We start from the raw sequence: 26,855 nt of genomic DNA, 5'->3' as shown, positions 1-26,855 counted from the left end.
GTTAGAACATACGAAAGAACAACAAATGAATAAGTCGAATACACTAACCCACGTTGTTGAGGTACGTCTAAGTTATGTGACGATGCTTGCGTTCAGCAACTCAAGCAACTTTACTAGTAAAGGTGCTTTCAAGCCTATTTTTAAGGGCCCCTATGCTACTCCATGTATTTTTCTTCACTCCGTAGTTTGCACCGTTTGCTTGAGCGCTCTCGGCTTTTTGGGTAACTTTTTGTTGACTTGTCTCTGATTGATAACGAATTCTTATAATACGGTATTTTTTGAAAGCAGCATGAGTAGAATTGTCACTTTTCTTAACAAAAATAATTGACCGAAAGACAGGACAGGTAGTACACTCAAACCTCTTACACTGATTGCTTTAAGGAATCCCCACTCAGTTGCTATTGATTGAGTGAATATATACATGACACAAAGTTATAACGCAGGTTTCTGCATATTTTATTTTGCTCTCTAGATATTTCCGTAAAGTGAAATTAGTTCTCTCAGCTCTTGTTGGATATACAATACAAATGGACATTCACTTCAATATTTTTTGTAAAAATCCCCTCAACTAAGTATATTATTTAACCAAAAAATTCCTGGGCAGTATAGGTGGGTAATGCACTTGACTTTGCTGCGGGATTCTATATGTGTGTGTGTACACACACACACACGTGTGTGTACGAGTGGATGAATGGTCGAACCACGACGGGTTCACCCTAAATTTGGTGTGTTAGGGTTTTAAAATATGTAGATCAAGTTCAATGGAGCGGATCGTCTACAATGTAGCTCAATCAAGTAATCATCAATGGATAAGAAACTTAGTGGACGTCCACTTAAGTTGACATAAGTCCAAAGGTAACAGTCCTCAAGCGTGAGGATATGAGGCAAGATAGATATTGGTCCTTGGCTTTTTGGTGGACGACTATTTTGCTTAACCTTTGGACTATTGATTTCAATCCAGAGTAATATGATATAAATGTATTTCCTCTTTGGACTCAATTATCAAATTTAAGGATCAATCTTTAGACTACTATTGGTTTCTCTATGATTGCTAGTGTTAGTGGTAAGCATATATGCACAGATAAACTGACGGCCAACATGGATAATTATCTTATGCACTAGTTAAGGTCCTGTGCCTAGTACATTACCTGATTATGTGGAGATAAAAGGGTCAAATGGGGTTATGATTAAACAACACATTGTATATGAACACAAACCTAAGTGGTGCCCTATTTCTAAGAAGCTTGGTCATGTTGAGGCTCAGTGTTCGAAGAAGAAGACCATATGGGTTCCTAAAGCCTACTACTGGTTTGCTGGTAGATGATGGAAAGAATGTGGTGAATACAGGTGAAGGGGGTGTGAATATAGTAAATTCATCTATTATTGGAATACGGATTGCTAATGGGAAGAAAACACCTAATGCTGCTTAGAATAAGGAGACCTCTTCATCACAGAGGAAAGCTAACGTTATGGGTACTTCAAAAGTCAATTTACCTAGTAGAAGAGTGGGGGTTAATAATGTGTTTCAAGTACTGCAAAATGATCAGCTCATTGATGAAACTTTTGGTAATATCCAAATGATGAGGGATAATACATACGTAGACTGCTTTTTGGACTATTAGGGACATTAATAGCTCAAATAAACACAAAGTTGTGCATGATTTGATCACTAGATATCATAATAAGCTTCTTATTCTGTTAGAAACTAGAGTGAAGGAGAATAAGGGGAAGATATTGTTGCTAAGTGCTTCCCTGATTGGCAGTGGATTAATAATTACTCCCAAGCTTATAATGTGAGAATCTGGGATGTATAGGATTTATCCATATATCACATTGATGTCTTGACTATGAATGATCAGTACGTTCATCTTTGATTCCAAACAATTAATGATTCATTGAAATGCTATTGAGTTGAAGTGCACGCTTCTAATTGTCTGGAGCAAAGAAATGTCTTTTGATGGGTGACTTCTCAAATTTCATCCTACTATTTCTGGTCCACAGTTACTTTATGGGTACTACAATAATGTGTTAAACTAAGCAGAAAAACTATATGGATATCATGCCCATGATCATGAAGTTAAAGGTCTTAAGGAGTGCCTTGAGTTGTCTAGTATATATTCATATGAAATCTATAAGGTGTTGATATATACTTGGACAAACAAGCAAAGTTTTTGTGAGAGGATATGGTCACAACTTGATAACGTTTTTATTAATAATGCTTGGGGTAACTAAATATCCTGAGAGCTATGTTGATTTCTTGCCTGCTAATATATCTAATCACAATTTAGATTTTTTTTTTAAATATGCTGCAAGCACAAGGAGTTTCTTCTATTAGTCAAGAATATTTGGATTAGAAGATCTAGGATGTAAGATGTATGAATTTAGTACTAAGTTGAAGCTTTAAAGGAAAGAGTTGGGACGTCTAAATAAAAATTACTTTGCAGATGTCTCACACAAGGTAGAAGTTTACCAAAAGGAGTTGGACAATATTCAAATGCAGCTACAATAGAATACACTGAATTCTAATTCGTGTGATAAGGAGTGGGATTTGGTACTAACGTTTAATAAACTTTTGATGTTGAGCCTCGATCCTACAAGCAGAAGGCCAACATTGATCAGAAGTAAACCTACTGAGCCAAAGGATATTGCTGTAGAAATCTTGAATTATTATGATTGTTGGGATCATCCAGCCTAGCTCCTGATATTGATAGCAGTGTTTGGAGACTTAGCAATCTTCTTACACCTAATATGCTACGAGACTTAGTGGGGGAAGTGATCATTCATGCAGCTAACTTATATCAGAAATAAAAACCACAGGATCTGATGGTTAATTATCTAGGTTTGGAAGCTCTTGGACTATTATTGGGGAGGATCTCATTGATTTTGTACTTGAATTTTTTAGCACTGGGAGGATTTTGGGTCAAAATACTTGAATTTTTTAGCACTGGGAGGATTTTGGGTCAAATCAACTCTACTTCCATCACTCTAATTCTTAAAGTCTAGAAAGCTAGCAAGGTTAGTGACTACAGACCAATTTCAAGTTGTAGTTTAGTTATAAAGTTATAGCTAAATCTTGAATGCGATAATGCAATGCATTATGCCTTGGTTAGTAGAGGATGCACAAGTCGCTTTTATTAAGGGAAGAAATATTGTGAACTTATAGCTTATGAACTTGTGAATATTAATTATGCTATAGGAATGTTATTTCTTCTAGAGTAATGTTTAAAATTGACATTAGGAAGGCCTATGACTCTACAAGTTGAAAATTTCTTTCTCGAGTGCTTGAGGATACAAGTTTTCCTCAAAGATTTATTCAGTGGATATGACTTGTGTCACCCCGGTCGAGTATTCAATTATGTTTAATTGCTCTCTCCAAGGGTATTTTTATGGTCATAGGGGTTGTGGCACGGTGATCCAATATCTTCATATTTGTTTGTGTTGTATATGGATTACTTATCAAGATAGATGAGGAGATTAGCTACTAATGGGGTTTTCAAATTTCATTCTTTGTGCTCAGGGCTGGGTATTATTCACTTGGTATTTGCAGATGATCTCTTACTCTTTTCTAAGGGTGATACAGGTTCGGTCCAACGCATCCAAGAGGCTATTGATCACTTTGCTTGTCTATCTGGATTAGTGGCAAATAAGGCTAAGAGTAATGTGTATTTTGAGATGAGGCTAAAGAGAATAGTCAAAATTAGAGACTAGTTACTTCTGCAATTAGAGACTAGTTACTTCTGCAACGGGGAGGTCCTGATGCTTGTGTGCAGAATCTAGTTGCGTGCTGTGTAGTGGGTAAGTTTAAAATTTCTGGTGCTTATAATGCTCTTTATAATGTCGCTGATGGATACCATTGGCCTGCTCTTGTGTAGAATTCTTTGAATTTGCCTAACCATTCTGTTAATGAATGGTTAGCTCTGAGGAAGAGATTATTGACGCAAGAGAGATTAGTGAGGATGGGGATTATTCAGGAGAATTCCTGCTATGTATGTAAATAGGCTCCTGAAAATTTTGATCATCTACTATTTTGCTGCCCTATATCCAAGAGTGTATGGGAGAAGATTATGTTGAGCGCAGCGGAATCGAAGGACACGTACAAGATAGGAGAACGGATCAACAACCAAAATCAAGCACCAAACAGCAAGACACCAAATTTTACGTGGTTCGACAATGTGCCTACGTCCACGGGGCAAGGAGAGGGAAGATTTTACTAATAGAGAGAGAGACTACAAATAGGGTTTACAATCACTCAATAATCTCACAAAATAACCCTCAAACAAAAACTCTCAAATCTCTCACAAATTCTCCCTTTCTAAGTGCTCAAACAATGCTCAAATCTCAGCTCTTAATCTCTCTCTCCTAACCCTAGAAAACGTCATGTTCCTATTTATATCAAATAGGATACCAAAACAGGCCAGGAAAATGAATCTGGGCCCAAACGGCATCGCGGTCGACCGGACATGATATTTCGGTCGACCGACAGAAGGTCAAAATTCCACCCTGTAATCGTGCACCTTTTCGGTCGACCGACCATGTATGTTCGATCGACCGGCCAGCGACAAGGATTCTCACCTTGTAATTTCACAGTCTGTCAGTCGACTGGCCTATGCAGTTTGGTCGACCGACCTGTCACTAGTCTTGTGCACTCCAAATTTCCTGATCTTCTTCGTCGTTTCTACAAATCTCTACCTCAGCGAAGTTTTTTCCCAAAAACTGAGCCGACCTCAATACCAACCATCCCACTTGTTGTGTCCAGTAAGAAATGGAATCAATCCACAACAACGGACTCAATCCACAACAAGTCCGGAACTCAAATGAAGACTCTAACAAGAATCTCTACCGTGTCGGTATCAACTCATCAAATTAGCCGTATCAAACTGACTGCCTACGTATCCTCTTGTTCAAGGAATCAAGCCTCACATAGTTCACCCAAATGGCCTCAAAAGGCCCTCAACAATAAAAAATATTCAACAACTCCAAGCAATGAGCAAATTTCACCCTTGTGAAAACTTTGGTCAATATATCTGTCGGATTGTCCTTTGTGTGGATCTTCTCTAATATAATATCTCCATCATCCAAGACATCTCACACAAAATAGAACCTGACATCAATGTGCTTTGTTCAGGAATGATATACCTAGTTCTTTATCAAATAGATAGCTGACATGCTATCACATTTTACCCTGATGGTATCCTGTACAATCCCCAAGTTATCCAATAACCCCTGCAACCACAAAGCTTCCTTCACAGCTTCCGTCAATGTCATATACTATGCATCTGTAGTGAAAAGAGCCATTGTAGACTGAAGTGTGTATCTACAATACATCGTTGCTCCTGCTAGTATAAAAACATATCCAGTAGTAGACCAGCGCTTGTCAAGATCCCCAGCATAATCTGAATCCACATATCCAACACAATCCTGCACATTTCTCTCATTCTTCTTAAATACCAAACCAACATCCATGACACCTTTGATATACCATAAGATCCACTTCACGGCCTCCACGACCTCCCAATAACCCTTCCCAGGGTCGTACATGTTTTTAAACAACATGCTCACGGCCTGTGGCAAATCTGGCCTTATACACACCATAGCATACATCAAGCTACCCATAGTACTGGCATATGGAATTTTAGACATGTATTCATGATCCTCAACTGAAATAGATGACATCTTAGTTGATATCTTAAAGTAGGGAGCAAATGGAGTACTCACCGTCTTAACATTATCATCAAAACTAAATTTCTTCAGCATCTTTTGTAAGTACCTCCTTTGAGTCAACTTCAACCCCCCTTCACCCTGTCTCTCCCAATTTCCATACCCAATATCTTATTTGCTTCTCCAAGGTCTTTCATCTCAAATTCGGATGACCACTCCTTTTTTAACTTCCTAATAGCTGAAGTATTCCTGGAAACAATGAGCATATCGTCAACATATAACAACAAATAAATATTGTCACGCCCCGCTTCCAAAAATACCCGGGAATCGGGACATAAACAAGCTCGCGACGTATTAGATTCAGGAGAATAAATAAACATTTCTCCTCAACCTAATACGCTAAGCGTCTGGAAATATATACAATACGAAGTCACAGGTCCCCGATCACAATCAGCAAGAATATAATAGACAACCTCAGAATAAAATTATACATAGCAAGAATATAATAGACAACCTCAGAATAAAATTATACATATCACAATGAATATCTTCCGAGACTTAATATTCGGGTCAAACATGCCCTTATAAAAATTATACATATCACAATGAATATCTTCCGAGACTTAATATTCGGGTCAAACATGCCCTTATACAAATCTATCTGAATAAAATACTGAAGAATATAAAAATACACTGATCAAAAGGAAATGAAGGTGCTACAAAACAAACTAAAAGGAATACTAAGCTTCGGTTTCTTCTTCTGCTCCATCCGCTAGGCACTCCTGCTGAGAATACTCGGGCTCTAGCGATCTCCCAGCTGGACCTGTTCTTCCTCTAAGTCTAACGTACACCAGAAAAAACAGGTGTACGTCAGCGTGAATAGCACACGGCAAGACCCCACAAACAAATAGAACAATGAAAACCAAAGCGGAAAGCGATACGATAGCAGAATGACAGAGAAAATGTACAACTAGAAATCCAACAAAATCAATCAAGTAACAAGTCGATCATGCAACTAGCGATCAGAACAATCATCCAACTAACAAGATCATACAACTAGATGGAATTAATACATAAAAATTTACAACAAGAGACGTAGTACGTCGAGCGAAATAATCCAAACAAGGAAACCCTCATGTATATACCATATGTCTCAATTTGTAGATAGTTAAATATTAACCCCGATCTATGTATGAAAAGAAACACAACTAGCCTACATCTCACAAAAAATCATACCTAGCCAAGAAATGCGGTCATGTAACTAGTCATTCTATAACAGGTCACCGGTCACATCTCACACAGAGTCAACGCTCCTATCATCGGATACTGACTATTCACAAATTTCCTACGTGCATCCAATCCCGCTACACATGCGGCCAGAGGACTACACGTAAACCGTTTTCTGCCTGGTCTGAACTCAAGCACAACTCGGGTGACGAAACGATTTCACTGACTAAAGTGATGTACACACTTCACTTTAGCCCTACAAACCAACCCCAGTGGCGATACCAACCACTGACGCGAGCCTGGAAAATACATCAACATCCTTATCCGATCACAATAACATTAACTTCCCCATCCCAACTCTTCTCGTTTGTCTAAATCCTCATTAAAACTCGGGTTCACCACATAAACTCGGTCAACGCACACACACGTGTCACTAAGTCTGTTCATGATGCACGATGCCACTAAGTCATGAACTACTAAGGTTCTCAACCACAACAAGGAGATAATAAATAAAACTAATTCCATACAACGACGTCATGGCATATCGAATAATCAAAATTAATAAGTATAAATCATAAACAGCGTCTGGATAATTCAAAAGAATAATCTTTTTTTTCAAAATAATTCATTTTCTAAAATAAATTCCTTTAAATTATTATAATTATCTAAAAATGATTATTTTACTGAACTAAATTCTTTTAATTCATAATAATTATCAAAAAATATAATTCTTTTGCCGAACAAATTCTAATAATTTACTATAACTCTTCTGAAAATATTATTCATCATATTACTATAAATTATTTGATATTAATCATTAACCAATCCCACACAAATGATTATAACACAAATTAATATGCAGATAATTCATAACAAATATAAAATTCTAAGTAATGACAAGATGAGCAAGGGATCTTGCATCGGGTTTTGTCGAACGGATCGACGTCGACGTGCGAGTCTGCGGCGAGCGTCGGCTGAGGCATGACGGCAACGACGGAGATGAAGGGGCTGCGGGGCTCGGCTGCCCGGCAGTTGGACAGCGGAAGGGGGCTGGGTTGTTCGATGACGACGGTGGCAATGGGACGTTTGCGAGGCTGTCGGGCGGTGGGAAGAGGAGGTGGCCCGCGCGGTCGCTGGTTCGGGTGTGCTGGCAGCTTGGGTTCGGGGTTGGGCGTGTGAACTCAAGAGGTGAAGAGGAGGTCGCGGGTGACGCGGGGGCGGTGCTTGGTGGGGATGATGGCGTCGGAGATGGCATGGACAGCGGGAGGAATGAGAGAGAGAGAGAGATAAAGAGGAGAAAACGCTGAAGAGAGAGAGGCGGCGTAAGATGACAAAAAAAACGAAAAGATAGAGAGAGATACAGTGGGTATAAATATATAGGTAATTAGGGTTTAGAAAAATTAATTTAAAATAATAATAATCACAAAAAAAATAGTAATTTACATAAAAATTATCTAACACGTTAAAACGTACGCAGTTGTAGTATTACAACCGATAATACGCAATAGTAAGAAATAATACAAGAATTACATAATTAAACAAGAATAATAATAAAAAATATAATTACTTATATTTTAAAATAAATAATTATAGGATAATTATCTACGTGAAAAAAACGTACAAGTGTGCTAATACAAAATAGTCAAAATATACACATATTGTACAATTAAACGAGAATAATTAATAATAAAAATATATTTACATTACATTAAAATCAAATAACTATGGGATAATATAATACACAGTAAAACGTATCAGTTGTGGCTAATACAATAGGTAATACGCAACAGTAAAAATAATACAACAAATTATACAAATAATACGCAATTAATAAAACAACGTATTATACGGAAAATATACGCTAATAATAATAATAATAATATCATGTATATTTTCAAATGATACGCTAATAGTATCGCGATAACACAATGGATAAATTACAGACAACTTTTACTGCACTAAATAAATTTGTAAATATTTAAATCATTTAAATAAATATAAAACGTAGACTAGAATTTTTTTTTAACTAGTATCAAAATTCACGGTCCTTACAAATATACTCATCATTCTGTAGCTTGTGCATGTACGCACACGGGTCATATGGGCTCCTTGTGTACCCTTGGCCAATCATGAAACTATCAAAATTCTTGTATCATTGTCGCGGTGATTGCTTCAATCCATAAAGAGATTTATTCAGTTTACATACTAAATCTTCCTTGTTCGTAGCGCTAAAACCCATCGGTTGTGACATATAGATCTCCTCTTCAAAATCTCCATGTAGAAAGGCTGTTTTCACATCCATCTAGACCAAATTCAAATCCAGCTGTGTCACTAATGTCAATAATATTTTTATCGATGAATACTTCATAACAGGTGAGAATACCACGTTGTAATCAATGCCCTCAAGTTGGGCATACCCTTTAGCAACCAATCTGGCTTTGTATCAAATGTCCACATCAGAAGATCCTTCTTTCTTTGCATATACCCACTTGCATCCAATTGCTTTTTTACCGTTTGATAATATTGCAAGTTCTCAAGTGTTATTCTTTTGAAGAGAATGCATCTCCTCCTCCATTGTTTTCCTCCATCTGATTGAATCAGAGATTGACTCTGCTTTTTTGTATCTAGAAGGAATCAAATCATCAATGACCTCCACTGACAAAGAATATGCAATCATCACATCATCATATCTAGCTGGCCGACGAATGATTCTTCTTAGTCTATTAGCTGCAATGGGCTCCTGAACATGACCATGTTCCTGAGTTCCAATATCCACTGTATCATCCACCTACCCATCTATCATATCTCCTCCCAGTGTCACCTCTATAGGAGCATCAATAGATACAATACTATCTGAAGTCTGTGGAGTCACATCATCCACCTGCTGAGGGACCTGAGGCATCATCATGTGAGCCTCATTAAAAGTGACATATCTGCTAATGATTATCTTCTTATCTTTTGAATCCCACAACTTGAAGCATTTAACTCCATCTCTAAAACCCACAAAGAATGCTTTTCTTACGCTCGAATTTAATTTCCCATCATTCACATGATAGTAAGCTGGATACTCAAATATCCGAATCAAATCATAATCACTAGCCACTGTACTAGACCATACCTCTATAGGAGTCTTTCCATGTATCGCGATGTACGTCAACCTATTCACGAGATGGCTTGCATAAACTAATGCCTCGGCCCAAAAGGATATAGCTAATCTACTATGTGAGAGCATACAACGCACATTCTCCAGCAAGGTACGGTTCAATCTCTTGGCTACCCCGTTTTGTTGTGGTGTCTCTCTAATTGTGAAATGGCGCTAAATATCATGATCCTGACAAAACTACAAAAATAGATCACTCTTGTACTCACCACCATTATCAGAACAGAGTACTTTCATATTTCTACCTGTTTGTAGCTCCACTTTCTTTTTCCAGTCCACAAAGATATCCAGGACCTCATGTTTATGCTTCATGATATATACCCAATTCCACCGGAATAATCATCAATGAAAGTGACAAAATAATTGGCCTCACCAAGAGATGTGTTCTTGGAAGGACCCTAAACATCTATATGAACATAATCTAATATACCTTGGATGTTATGGATTGCGGTGCCGAACTTCACTTTTGTCTTCTTTCCAAGTATGCAATGTTCATACTATTCCATCTTGCAGGTCTTTGCACCCTTCAATAGCCCATGTTTTGCTAATATCTGCAGGGACTTTTTACTAGTGTGTCCCAATCTCATGTGCATAAGATGGTAGTATCCTCCTCTGTGATAATAGAAGCTGTCAGACCCTCTGTTACTGTCTTGCTCTTCAAGTAGTAAAGATTATTTTCCTTGACACCTCTCATCATCACCATGGACCCCTTTGTGACCTTCAAAGTTGTATTTTCAAAGATCACCCTATAACCTGATACCTCCAAAGTTTCAAGTGAAATGATATTCTTCATCAATTAAGGAACGAATCTCACTTTCTTCAACTCTCTAGTCACACCGTCACACATCCTGATTCAAATTGTTCCATTACCACTAATGGGATATACGTGATCATTTCCCATTAACACGACATCCCCCCTCTCTCACTCCTCAAAGCTAGAGAACCAATCTCTCCTAGGGAAAATATGGTATGTAGCACCCGAATCCAACATCCACTCTGTAGAGTCTGCATAAAAAACTGATGGTAATGTTGCACATGATTAGCCTGAAGAATCTAAATCTGAATTGTCACCACTAACTTTAGCAACATTCACCTCTGAAGTCTGTCCGACTTTCCCCTTATTCTTCCCGACTCTATCGCTCAACTTTGGGCATTTATTTTTCCAATGTCCATCCTCTTTGCAAAAAGCACATTAATTCCTATCCATACTTCTATGGCCACCTATTTGTTTTGACTTTAAGCGATTAAATGGATGATGGTTTGGACTACGACCTCTCACTGCCAATGCATCTCCTGATGCCTTCTCGGAGGGTTCGCCATCATTCTTCCTCAACTCATATTTCACCAATGCTGAGGTCACCTCCTTATAACTGATAGTGGTTCTACCACTAATCATCGTAAGGACAAAGGTACCATAATCATCCTCTAGCAATGAACATAGTAACAACATTGCCTTGTCTTCATCCTCTATCATGATATCCACATTGGTCATATCCGATAGCAATTTTGTGAAGTTATTGACATGTTCTCTAATGGAAACTCTCCTCTTCATTTTGAATTGGTAAAACTTCTTCTTTAAATGAAGCTGATTCTCAATGCTCTTCGTTAAATACTTGTCATTGAATGTTTTCCACAACCATTTTGCCGATGTTTTATTCATGACATTATAAATCAAATCTGGCATCAAACACGATCTAATAACCCCACATGCTCTACTATTTATTTTCTTCCAAACTATAAATCAAATCTGGCATCAAACACGATCTAATAACCCCACATGCTCTACTATTTATTTTCTTCCAAACCTTATCCTTCATATCATCGGGTTTCTCTTGTAATTCAAGAGTCTCCTCCAAATTTTGAGCATCCAATGCATCCATCACTTGACACCTCTACAAACAAAAATTTATCTTGCCATCAAATTTTTGAACATCAATTTTTATATTAGTAATGCTCAAACCATGTATCGCCTTAGTTAGGGATGATTCAGATGTACTTGCTTTGGTCATGTTGACAACCCAATCTTCAAATGAGAATCTGCACCAAATCCTCTTGTAGAAGCCCTAGCTTTCTCCTCCATATTGAACCTCAAGCCAACCCGGAGCTCTGATACCACTTGTTGTGTACAGCGAAATCGAAGGATATGAACAAAATAGGAGAACGAATCAACAACCAAAATCAAGCACTAAATAGCAAGACACCAAATTTTACATGGTTCGGCAATGTGCATATGTCCATGGGCAAGGAGAGGGAAGATTTCACTAATAGAGAGAGAGAGAGAGAGAGAGTACAAATAGGGTTTACAATCACTCAATAATCTTACAAAATAACCCTCAAACAAAAACTCTCAAATCTCTCACAAATTCTCCCTTTCTAAGTGCTCAAACAATGCTCAAATCTCAGCTCTTAATCCCTATCTACTAATCCTAGAAAACATCATGTTCCTATTTATATCAAATATGAATCCAAAACAGGTCAGGAAAACAAAACTGGGCCCAAACCGCATCGCGGTCGATCGGACATGATGTTTCAGTCGACCGGACAGGAGGTCAAATTTCCCATGTAATCGTGCACCTTTTCGGTCGACCGACCATGTATGTTCGGTCGACCAGCTAGTGATAGGGATTCTGCCCCTATAATTTCTCAGCCTGTCGGTCGAACGGCCTATGCACTTCGGTCGACCAACCCGTGACTAGTACTATGCACTCCAAATTTCCTGATCTTCTTTGCCGTTTCTACAAATTATGTAGTGGGTTGGTGTCAAAGAGTGGCTGGATTCTTGGACTTCTATTAAGTCTTGGGGAGCTACCAGATACATCAGAAAAACTATAAGAAAGAAACTTTTTTGTGCTTGTTTAGTTGCCTGTGTTTAGCATTTGTGGAAAGTAAGGAATCAACGACAGTTTGCAAATAAATAAACTTCTATTGCAATGATGATTAAAGACATTAAAAGAGAAGTATTAGTAAGAGCTTTTCGCTCTAGAATTCCATACCATGCTCTGATGTATCTAATGTATTAGTTTTGTTTTAATTCTTTGTTAGTTGAGATGTAAGAGATTTTGTGAGCGCGAGACACCCCGAGGTGTCTCGGCACCCGCCGAGGGTGTCTCGACACCCGAGACACCTTGGGGTGTCTCGGACGGGCACATCCAAATAGCGGGCTAGTTCGGGGCGGTTTTTGGACCTGTTTTTTGGTATAAATAGGAACTTCGTTCCTAGGGTTTTTAGCAGAGAAAAAGGGGCTGACGTTAACGAAAAAGAGAGAGTTTTTCAGATCTAAAAATGTGAGATCTTAAGGAGAGAAAAAATTGAGTGTACGTTTGGAGAGATTGTACAAGAAAGAGGTCATCTTCTCTTGGGTAAAATCAAAGCCTCATCTTTGGGATGAGCTTGTGGATTGTGTAAGTCGACGGTATTCTCCATCATAGTGGAATCTCCCTTCACCCCTCCCGTGGACGTAGGCAAGTTTACCGAACCACGTAAATCTCGTGTCTTCTTTATTATTTTCTGCGTATTTGCTATTGCTTGTCGTTCACTCGATATTCAGATCTAGATTTGATATTGGGAAGAGGTATATCTCACCTCATTGAGATATTCACTTTTGTTATTTTTTCATATCGAAACAGGAACATCGAGGTTGACTTGAGTTTTGTGAAAAATAAAAGATAGGGCTTTCTCTCAAGGTGATTTATTTCCACGACGAGTGGGTGTGTCGGCGTTCCCAACAATTGGTATTAGAGCCCTTGTTCAGATTGATAGTGGTAAAGTTTTAATTTGAGGTGGTGCTTGTTTATTGTGTGGTGCACACAAGGTGTTTGTTGAAATTCCTAAGAGAATCAGATTTACTAAAACAAGCGGAGAATGGCGTCTATAAGGACCAAGAATTTTGAAACGAGTTAAAATTATTTTTTGATATTTTAAAATATTTAATTATTATTTTTAAAAGAGTATTTATAATTTTTTTTCTTGATTTTCTATAATTTTATATGAATTAAAGTCTAAGTTTTATATTTATTTAAATGATTTAAATATTTATAAATTTATTTTGTGTAATAAATATTTTTGGAATTTATCTGTTAAGTTACCGATACTATTATGCACTTTGAATAATACGTGGTATTATTATTATTATTACGTATAGTTTTGTATAATATGTTGTATTATTAATTAGGGGTGGGCAAAAACCGAAAAGAACCGGTTCAACCGAAAAAACCGCCCGAAAAAGCGGGCTAGTTAACTAAACCGGATTAAATAGATGAGAAGAAGACTCTAAACCGCTCGAACCGAACTAAACCGGTCTGGATCCGGTTTGAACCCCTGAACCGCCCGAAAAAACCGAATCGAATTTTCTAATATAAATACTGAAAAATCCCTAACCCTAACTCCATTTCTCTCAGTCCCACACCACAACACCGCCGATCCCATGACTATTTGCACGGTTTGTAACTAAGTAACTCTTTAATTATTTCTAGACTATTTGTATGGTTTGTAACTAAGTAACTCTTTAATGAGTTTATTATTGTCGTATGGTATGTACTTGTTGATATGGTTTGTGCTCATTTCACTGATTTCAGTTTTTTTTTGTTAGCTGTGGCAATAGTATTACTTCAAAGAAGCTCCACATTTTATTGTTTGGTGGAAAAAATTAAGTAGACAAAATGGACAAATAATGATACTTCATCAGAAATTAATAGGCAATGATTTCAGGTGTGGGCAGATTTTTGTGAAATGGAATTAATTTGACCCAAAACCGAAACCAATCCGAACCGATCCGAATTTCGGTTGGGCCGAATATTCAGATGAAGGGGAAAAAATCTGGATCTGGATGAGAGTTTTGAGAATTCAAAAAATTCGGATTGGATGTGGATTGGGCTTAAAACCGACCCGAACCGAATATGCCCATCCTTATTATTAATTACGTATTATTTGTACAATTAGTTGTATTATTTCTACTGTTACATATTATCTGTTGTATTAGTATAACTGGAATGTTTTATTGTGTATATAACTACCCCATAATTATTTGATTTTAAATATAAGTAAATATATTTTTATTATTAATTATTCTCGTTTAATTGTACAATATGTGTATATTTTGACTATTTCGTATCAACTGTTATAATAGCGACGAACCGATGTATCGTTTATTTGTTTGGTTAGGTAAACCGCTAATCTCTAGCGCACGGGTAAGTTTGGTGCTTGTATGTTTTGATGTAGCGGTGTATATGAGTGTGCTGTTTTGCATAGTTTAGTATAGTACGTGGATGAATATCTCTCTCCCTCTCTCGGTTCCTGTGTTTTCCACGGCCGTCTTTTCTCTTTTCTTTTTTTCTTTTTCTCTCTCCGGACAAAAACACCAACCACCGCTTTGCCTGCTTCACCCCCCGTGGTCTTCTTACCCTTCTTGCCATTCCCCGCGTATCCCCTGCCATTGATAGCACCCGATGACGCCCAATACACCTCTTCACTGGGCCCGCTCGTTTTCTGACCAACCAAAGCCCCACCTGCTTCCCCCTTCTCCTCGTCCTCCGTCGAACCCAACCAAGCCTCCCCGGATGCGTCATCTCTCTCTCTTTTTTTCTTCTTCGTCCAAAGGCCTCCGGACAGACACCGTCGGTTCCGGCCAGGCGGGGCCCGCGGTGTCCCTAGTTTTTTTTTTTTCCGACTGATTCCCCATGCGGAGCGCTCAAGTCTCCTCCACGCCTCTAAGGCTTTTTATTACCACCGCGCCATTGCCTAGATTCTGCCCGCTCCGAGCTCCACCCCCAAGTCCGCCGGCCGCTTGCGCCGCCATCACCCGACCAGACTAGCCGTGGCCGCTGCCTCCGATCGAACCCCAGCGTCGCCTCCCGACCGGCCTCTCAGGCAGCCCAAAGATCTCACCACCAAGCTTTAGCCTCGTCCTCCTTTCTCGCCACCTCGCCGATGTCCCCGCTCCACCCTCGCTGACGCCGATAGCCCCCAACAGCCACGACATCTCTCCATCGTGCCACCCTGACCCCATATTCACTGCGCCCTGAAAATCCCTCTTCCGTCGCCGTTTCTCCCCAGATCCGAGCACCCGACACCATCAGATCCACATCGCCTCGATCGTCACATGCCGTGTCCGCATCGGCGCCATCGCCACGTCAACAGACCCCTTGGTTCCGAGGCAAGATTCTGAACCTTGATTACTTTATTTTAATTCTTAGTTTTATTGTAATTGTTATGTGACTCGTCATTTAATTTTTAGATCTGTTATGAGTTAATTAATTAGTTTATTCTATGATATATTATTACCTACGTGGGATTGCTTGACATGAATAGCTGTGTGGAAGCTTGTTGTGTTTTTACTTATTTGTTATCCAATAGGAGAGACTGTACATGAAGACGAATTCTATTAAAAGTATGATTTATAAGCATGCTTCAAAGCATGGCTATACTTACTCAACATCGATATCTCGATGTGAGGAGTCCCGAGTTTCCTTGATATCGATATCCCAGTATGAGTTTTCCTTGATTATTACTATTATAGCAATGACTAGACGATGCACCCTTGATCGGACGTGTTGTGGGTCACGGTTATGTTCATAGTTTTATAGAAGTCGTTCCACGGTAACTCCGTGGCTAGTGCACAATATTTCATGTACAGTTGCGTAATTAATATGACAAATATAGGGTTATAAAGGAGAATTGGATGGAGAATATAGCATGTATATAAACGGGCATAGCGCTTTCCTGTTATCGTGATATCATGAGTGTTATATATATGGGCTAGAGGGCCAATACTTGACTTAAAGGCAACCCCAGGACAGGTTTACGAGGACCCGATTATATACATCAAAATATTCTTCCCCAATTCAAATAACATGTAAAACAAGAATAATATGCTTGCGTGCTTTATGGTGAATTTTGTTAGTTTTGTTGAGATGTAGACCAACGTTTTTCTTTTCATATATAGATCGGATTATTATTTAATTATCTACAATTTGAGACATATGGTATACACATGAGGGTTTCCTTGTTTGGATTATTTCGATCGACGTACTACGTCTCTTGTTGTAGATTTTTAAGTGTTAATTCCATCTAGTGTATGATCCTGTTACTTGGATGATTTCTGCTCGCTAGCTGCATGACCTCGCTACCCGTTTGATTTTTGGATTCTTCTGATTATTATATTTTTGTAGTGGATTGCATTTTAATTTTGTTGGATTTCCAGTTGCACGTTCTTTTGTTATTTCGGTTATCGTATCGTTTTTCGCTTTGAGTTTTTGATCGTTCTATTTCTTTTGTGGGATCTTGCCGTGTGCCATGAACGCTGACGTACACCTATTTTCTTTGGTGTATGTCAGACTTAGAGGAAGAATAGGTTCAACTAGGAGATCACCAGAAGCCAGAGGATTCTTAGCAGGAGCGCCTTGCAGATAGAGTTGAAGAATAGGCGGAAGCAGTTATCTCTTCTTAGTTGATGATCTTAGTAGTTCTTGTAGTATTTTCCTTTCTATTACCGTTGAACGATGTAGTTTACATTTTCTTCAGCATTCATTGTTCAATTTGTATAAGGGAATGTTTGACCCGTATTTTTATGTCTTGGATGATATTCATTTATGATATGTATTATTTTATTCTGTGTTGTTCATTATATTCTCGCTATCTGTGATCAGTGACCTGTGCCTTTGCATTGTATTTATTTTCAGACGCTTAGCGTATTAGATTGAGGAGAAATGGTTATTTTTATTTACTCTCATTGATCTAATACGTCGCGGGCTTGTTCACGTTCTGATTCCCGGATATTTTGGGAAGCGGGGCGTGACAGGTTTTAGTGGTGGCCCATGTAGGTCACGGTCCCGAGTCCTCACCGGTGAGAATATAACGAACAATTTAGACGCATATTATATTTTATTCATAAGACTATAGTTAGTCCTTATCCTATCATCTTGATAAATTATATCTTAGTCCCTACCTTATCACTTTTGACTCCGGATCTTTCCACTGTTCTTGTCTCGTCGCTTCGCGACTACACGCTCTCTTCTTATACTCATCTTTCCTCATACTGGTTATTATTATATGTGTTATTATTTTTATAACTATATTTTTTTTATTTGACTTATATATCATTTAATTGTATTAATTTCTACATTATTTATTATATTATTTTATGTATCACACACAATATTATGCTGTATGTTTTTATTATTAAAAATATATATCATTACTTATCCATTTTCAATTGTTCAAATTATGTCATTAGATTTCACATATACATCACATAACGTATCTGATATTTAGATTATTTTATTGTGTTTAATTATACTTTTGCATAACTACGTTATATATGTGTGTGTTTTCTGTCATACCATCTATTATTTACTTATATTTTAGATTATTGTATATTATTCGTATTTTTAGTGATATACATTAATATGTTCATGAATTTAATATTTTACATATGCACTATATTCTTATCATTTACATTTTTAGTATATAGTTTTTGTTAGTAAGTTTTATCTTGTTAGGTTATTTTAGTATGTTCACATCGTTTTCGTTATTTCTAAGAGCAATGTATTTTTATTTTGATATTCAAGCATATACTTCTTGTTGCTGTAATGTGTTCTTTATTACTATTTTTCTATTGATTTTACTATTGTTTATATTTTATTTTTCTCTTACTCTTACCCTTGGGGTGTATATCTGTTTGTGTGTGGATTCTTTTGTGATTGTATTTTTAATATAATTTTATTGATTGTGTGTTTTGTTTATATTACTATACTTATTTGATCATTTTGAAAATGATTGATTTGATTTTACAAACATTGTTAACTGTTAGTAAATTGATTTTGATTTATTCATTTCTTGCATTCTTACTGACTTATGTGACTTTGTTTGCTATGTTATTATTCAGAATTTATATACTTGATTTATTTTATGCATATATAGGATTTACGTAAATACTTGTTATTATTGATTGTGTAAGTCTTAATTCGTTTGATTATATGTGCTCCCTTGTTAATTTGATAAATAATGTTCATGATTTCAACTGACATGATTATTGATTTTATAAATATTTATCTGTTCATGTTTGTGTGATGATGATTTTGTTTTGTAACGTAGTATGAATTGTTGGCCTTCTTGTTTTGATGATGTTTAACAAACAATTTACTTCTAATGTTGTTTGTCAAGTATTTGTGTTTTCTTATTTATTATAGACAAACAACGTTGTTGGAGGATGGATGGAATAGAGCTTCAACGATCATATCCAAAGAAGGTTGGCGGAATGTCGGTGAAGCCTTGCTATTCAAAGTTCAAGATCCAAGTTAAAGCTTCATCCGCGAGATTACCTAGAAGAGCTTATTGAAGATCAAAATCTAGCATGGGTAATTTAGTTTAGGATTTATATTATGTGTGTTAAGTACTCTAAGCTCAATTATCTACACACACGCATTTATTGGTTTCTTTGTATATATATAGTTATATATATATACACAAGTTTTGGTTTCGAGCTAGTATAACGTATATTACGTGTATATATATCTTATATATATATAGCCGTATAGTATTATAAGATAATATATATTAATATATATGTTATATATAATATATAATAGCTACTATATAAGTTGAGTATTAGTATAGTAATATATCTACGGTATACCCAAACCAAAATTTCTTTTATATATATCTATTTACTAATATAAATATAATTAGCTATATATATATTGTATAGCGGGTAAAGTACGTTAAACATAATAATAATATAATAGATAATAATAATTATTAATAGTAATTAAATAATATATAAATATAAATAATAATTATATTATAATATACAGTTATTATAATACGTATTGAGTACTTATAATATACATTACATATGTTTGGGTTTTCATGTTTAATAATTTTATGAATCACATATTTCATATTTACATTGTGTTTTTGAAAAATTATTGCATAGATATTGCAAATTTTGTGATATCATGGAAATAGATTCATGTTTTTGGACTTTAACAATAATTACATACTACATTATTTATTAAGTCTAGTAATCATTGTGCAATAGTTTCAAAACATGGTTTAGCCAACCATATTCAATTTCCATGTTTCATTTTTGCTGTTTTGAACGTTTTTTGCAAATGATTGATTTTTTCACAACATGGGAAATGACAATTTGAAAAATTCTTTTTTGCTTAACAATGTTCATTTTTTTTACATGTTTATATACTTTTTCCAAAGTTTCATAATTTTTGGCTCATTTGTTATTTTTATCAACCTTTTTTTCAAAAGTTCTCAAAATAGCTTTAAAAACAGTTTTTTGAGTGGTATCAGATTTCGGTCGGACCGCACGGTCAACCGGAACCGAGTTCATATGGCTCATTGGGGCAGCAGAGAGGTCTGGATCGGTCGACGGTTCCGGAAGAATCGACCGATGAACTCTTAACCGCAACAGCTCGCGACGAATGACTTTTTTCAGCTTCCAACGGCTAGTTTTCAATTACCGTTGCTGGGGCCCTGTTTTTAGTCTTTTGATTGGGATTTTTAGCTGCAGGTTTTTGGAGAGATTATAAAGTAAACTCTCTTTGATCTCAGTTTTCACTTAGCCAAGAGTTTTTTAACAAGGGTATTTGAGAAGGGGATTTAAGCTTTGTTTAAGCTTGTTTAAGGTGGTTGGTTTAAGCTGTTTTGCGTTTTCACAAGTGGAGGAGATCATCTTCTTGTTTGGGCTCCAATCTCCATCTCTCCATCTTGTCTTCCATTGAGAAGTTTTCTAAACTCTACTCTAGCTTTCATTTGTTATTTGTTAATTATCAATTCTATTAAAGCTAGTTTTATATTGAGTTTAGTTTGATTTGATTTACTCTTTGTTTACACACACAACCATTGAGCTTATTGTATTTGCATACATTATATAATTAGGTTGTGGGATAGTGTGACATTGAGTTGAGCCTAATTGAGTTCTCACCTTGTTAGAGAGAACAATCATTTGCTATATTGTGCTTAATTGTTAAATCACTTTGTAATACTCTTGTACACCGAGTGAGGAGTGTGTGGTGAGAGTCGGGGATCGTCCCAAGAGGAGTGGCGTCGGTTGACGTGCCTAGGGAGAGGTTGTAACCGAGCACTTGAGGGAGACACGGCTAGGTCCAACACTTAGTGGGTGTAGAGTGTGATTGCAAGAGTGTGAGTTGTAGAGTTTTCGGTTAGCTAGAAAACCGAGTGTGTAGAAGAAGTTCCGGCTTCCAAACCGGATTGTGTTAGTGGATTTCTCCCCGGGAGTGGGGAGCGGAGACGTAGGACGGAAGGTCCGAACTCCGTGATCATATTGCTTGTTTGAGTGTGCTTTGGCGTTCATTCATATTTATGTTCATATCTTATATCGCCATTGTGCATTGCTCTTTCTATATCATCCACTAATCTTGTTTAGATTATTTACCCTTGTGTTGTTTATATATCCTTGCATATACAGGATATATCTCATTGTATATTGCTTATCCTAGCTCATATATATTGTTGCATTTCATACTTGCTAGGATAACTTGTTAATTATTTTTTAATTATCATATAATCGGATTAGATTAGCATAAGACCCTAATCACCCCCCCTCTAGGGTCTAAAAATTGGTATCAGAGCTTGGTGCTCTTTGATTTAAGGTCTAATCGCCTTGAGTTAAAGATCCAAGTTAGCTTATTGTGCTTGTATCTTGCTTGCATATTTTTACAAATTATGGATATGAATGATGCATCTTGTTTAGGCTATGATTCTAGTGTTGCTCCTAAATTCAATGTTTTCTCCTATGCTCAATGGTGCTTTAGATTCAAAATATTTGTTCAATCTAAAAATATCGATTTATGGGAAATCATTGATTGTGCTTATATTGTGCCCACGTTGGAGAAATCCAAGTGGAGCAAACATGATAAAAAGATGTTTATTATGAACAAGCTTATGTTAGAATTTTTATTAAATGCATTTGATTCATTTATGTCTAACAAGCTTGATTCTTTTTATAGTGCTTACACCTTATGGAAATTTATTGAAGCACATCAAGGGGACTTGGAGGCGATCCAACAAGCTTTGGCGGATCCGGCTTCAAGTTCATGTGGAGCTTCATCATGCACACGGCCACTAGGCGATAGCCCTAGTGAGGTTTGCGAGTTCGAATCTATTAATGATTTATCTATTGATGAACTTGCTTGTGCTAGTAAAATATTATTGCATGCCTATAACAAATTGCATAAAGATTTTATTGATTTAAAAAGCAAGCATGATAATTTAGAATCCAATCATGAGGAGCTAGTGTCAAAATTGGATGTCATTGCAAAAGAAAATACCATGCTTAAAGAAAACAATGACAAGTTAATTTTAGAAAATGAAAAATTAACCACATCTATAACTAGCTTATCTCATGAAAAAGATAATGCCATGTTAGAAGTAGAGAACATAAAAAATGATACTGCTTCTTTTATAAATAATTATTTATGTTCTACTTCTAAAGTTAATGCTAATATGCCTAATGATGAGTTGAACAATGTTAAAAACCGTATTTCTTCTTTAGATTCAACTCTTAATACATGCATTAACAACCATAAGAAGCTTGTGAATATGTGTGTCAAGTCTAAGTCAAAATCATCTACTCATCATGCACATATATATAGCAAAGTTTATAAGTGTTCTATTTGCGGTCGTAAAGGCCATCTAGCTAAATTTTGCTATGATGCACACAAACATAAAAATATCAATGCTCATTGTGCATCTCATGTTGCTTCTTCATCACATACACATGCATATACTTATCATGCACATCATAAACATGCTAATGTGTTCAAATGTGATCTTTGTGGACGTTTTGGCCATTTGGTAAAATTTTGCTATGATTTGAAAAAGACCTCACTTTTGTCAAATGATTTTAAAAGACCACAAAAGTTTAAGTGTGATCATTGTGGTAGATTTGGTCATTTGACCAACTTTTGTTTTGATTTGAAGAGAGTTTCCCATTTGCAAAATAATTTTAAAGAACCATCTTTATTTGCAAATGTTTCCCGTGCACGAGCTAATGGTCCACAAAAACAAATGGATCTCTTTCATTACACATATTGCAATCGGAAGGGTCATTTGAGCGATTATTGCTTTGACCGTGTTAGTGCACCACATATGCCTAAGAGGGTTCATAACCCTAGGGCTTTGAGCTTAAATGATAGGGGTCATGTCCCTAAATCTTTTGGTACCAAGAGTTCTTGGGTACCAAAATAATTTTGAATTTTAAACCAAGAATTTTAATGTTTTTATCTTTCTTTTTTCTTGGTTTTGAAAATTATGCTTTGAAACTTTTATGAAAACACTTCTTAATTTGATCAAATCTTTTGTTTTCATGATTATTTGTTTCGATCTTGATGAGAGGACTGTGTTTATATAACCCTCCGGAGTTTATTGGGTGTTTAGTCCCAAATCTTGTTTACCCCGTGCTAAAAATATTTATATTGGTTGATACTAGCTCAATAGCTAGATATAATTGCCTCTCTTGATTTTTGAAAATCAATGATGATTTAGTTACATTTTTGGATATAAACTTTGATTTATGATTTCATTTGAGTGATTTGTTTTCTTTTGAAAACTTTTTACATGATTCTCATGTATTCTTTCATAAATCTATTTTATACATAATGTTTATGTTCTTTGATATGATATTTTCATATTGACATATTTATATGTGTTCTCATTATCTTCATGTATGTGAGTAAATTTTTAGCATATTCATGTATGCTTGCTCACATATGTTTTGCCATGATCTTCATTGCATATTTTCTATATGGTTTTTTGATAGGGGGAGCAATCCCTATAAATATTCTTTTTATACTCACCTATGCTTATTGATAGGGGGAGCTTTCGCTCTCTTATTCATTTTGTCCCTTTTTTGATGTTGTCAAAGGGGGAGAATTGTTTATATGCATGATATTCTTTCTTGTTTATATGCATGATATATTATACTTTGAATATTCATTTCCTTTCATGCATATATCCCTTCTTGTTTTGATGATGATTTACAAACAATTTACTACTAATGTTGTTTGTCTAGTGTTTGTGTTTTTCCATGTATTGTAGACAAACAACTTAGTTGGAGGATGGATGGAATAGAGCTTCAACGATCATATCCAAAGGAGGTTGGCGGAATGTCGGTGAAGCCTTGCTATTCAAAGTTCAAGATCCAAGTTAAAGCTTCATCCGCGAGATTACCTAGAAGAGCTTATTGAAGATCAAGATCTAGCTTGGATAATTTAGTTTAGGATTTATATTATGTGTGTTAAGTACTCTAAACTCAATTATCTACACACACGCATTTATTGGTTTCTTTGTATATATAAAGTTATATATATATACACAAGTTTTGGTTTCTATATATATATATATATATATATAGTTTTATATATATACATACATATGTTTTGGGTTTTCATGTTTATAAATATGAAATCACATATTTCATATTTACAATTGTGTTTTTGAAAATATTGCATAGAATATGCAATTTTGTGAAAATATGGTATTCATTGTTTTTGGACTTAACAATAATCATATACATATTTTATTAAGTCTATATAATCATTGTGCAAAGTTTCAAAACATGGTTTAACCAAAATATCAAATTTCACATGTTTACAGAATTTATTTGATATTTTTAAACAGCGTTTTAAAATCAGATAAACTATTTTTTAGCCTGTCATATCTGTTTTCGGTCGACCGCACCGGTCGACCGAATCTGAGTTCATATTTTCACTGGGCAACAGAAGTCTGTCGGTCGACCGGTACGGTCGACCGATGGAAATTTTCGGTCGACCGACGCCGTCCAGTTCAGCTTCCAACGGCTAGTTTTTTGACCGTTGCCTTGGGGCTGTTTTGTCTTTTGCTCTGGTTTGTTGGCTGAGTTGTGAGAGGGTATAAATACCCCATTGTCTTCAACTCTCAAACCAATTAAGAAATGTTTTAAAAGAAAAGAAAAGTTTAAGCAAGGGTTTAGGGTTTTACTGTTTGGTTGAGTTTGGGTTTCTGTTTACAAAGGAGGAAGTTTTCACTGCAGATTGAGGGATTCATTCTCAATCCCCTTCATCCTCTTCTTTGTGTTCTTAGAGAAGTTTTCTAACTCTTTTCTCTAGCAATTTCGTTATTGATTTTCATATTCTTATTATTGCTAGTTTGCTATTTGAGTTAGATTTCATTTTACTCATTGTTACACACACCCACATTGAGCTTTTAGTATTTACATACATAGTATAGTTGGGTGGTGAGAGTTTGTAACTTTGAGTTGTGCTTAATTGTGTTCTCATCCATAGTTGAGAACAATCATTTGTTATATTGTGCTTATTGTGAGATTCACTTTGTAATACACTTGTACACCGAGTGAGGAGTGTGTGGTGAGAGTCGGGGATCGTCCCAAGAGGAGTGGCGTCGGTTGACGAGCCTAGGGAGAGGTTGTAACCGAGCACTTGAGGGAGACACGGCTAGGTCCAACACTTAGTGGGTGTAGAGTGGGATTACAATAGTGTGTTGATTGTAAAGTTTTCAATTAGCTAGAAAACCGAGTGTGAGGTGTAAACGTTATTCGGGTGAACGTAGAAAACTTGGTTGATAGTGGATTTCTCCCCGGGAGTAGGGAGCGGAGACGTAGGATGGAAGGTCCGAACTCCGTGATCATATTGCTTGTTTGAGTGTGCTTTGGCGTTCATTCATATTTATGTTCATATCTTATATCGCCATTGTGCATTGCTCATTTCTATATCATCCACTATCTTGTTTAGATTATTTACCCTTGTGTTGTTTATATATCCTTGCATATACAGGATATATCTCATTGTATATTGCTTATCCTAGCTCATATATATTGTTGCATTTCATACTTGCTAGGATAACTTGTTAATTAGTTTTTAATTATCATATAATCGGATTAGATTAGCATAAGACCCTAATCACCCCCCCTCTAGGGTCTAACATGAATTTTTATATGCTTAACGATATGTTGTATTGATTTATTTGATTTGTTTGATTTCATTTCGAGCATATGTATATTTTTATTGATTTTGCTTTGGCTAAAATTTTTTTGTTTTTGTTAGAATATTGATACTATTTTATTTGATACGTTTATAAGTACTATATACATTTTTACATATTTCTCTTCATTATTGGTACTTGTCATATGTTGACATAGTAATTTTGTATGTTGTTTGTAGCTGTGTTATTATTATATTCTATGAATTATCTATTTTGTGGTGTGATTATGTTGATTATACGATAAATATCTTCTGTTCCATGATGATGTGTACTGTGTACTTCTTACCTTTATATAAATTGACTATTATCATGTTTTATATTTATATATTGACGTTTTTCTTCCTTCTGTTCAATGTTATGATATGTAGCTACATAATTGTTGCATATATTTTTATTTTCATGTCTCTATATGTTGTCTAAACTATATGTATATTTGATTTTTTGTTATTTTGTTTTTCTTAACATATTTTTCATATATATTTTTTTACTTTTGCTTTTATATGATTCATCTGTTATTCGTATTATGTTTTTATGTTTTTGTGTTTATCATGTTTATCATCTCCTTAAGTATGAGTGATTTATATTTTGTTGAGATTATTTTGTCTTTTATCTTCTTCATGCTCTTCTTTTAATTAATTATATTATTGAGTTAATATACTTTATCATATATTCTAGTGATTGACAATTGTTTGAATTATGTAATTATATTTCATATCATATTTTTGTATGCTATATATTCGTTATATCTTACCAATTCTGTGTTATTGATTATATTTTAACACATTGATGTGTTGTCTTA

The sequence above is a fragment of the Asparagus officinalis genome, chromosome 5 (genome assembly GCF_001876935.1).
Source record: "Asparagus officinalis chromosome 5, Aspof.V1, whole genome shotgun sequence".
NCBI lineage: Eukaryota > Viridiplantae > Streptophyta > Magnoliopsida > Asparagales > Asparagaceae > Asparagus > Asparagus officinalis.
The sequence above is the reverse complement of the archived record's forward strand: the minus strand, read 5'-3'. Positions refer to the sequence as shown.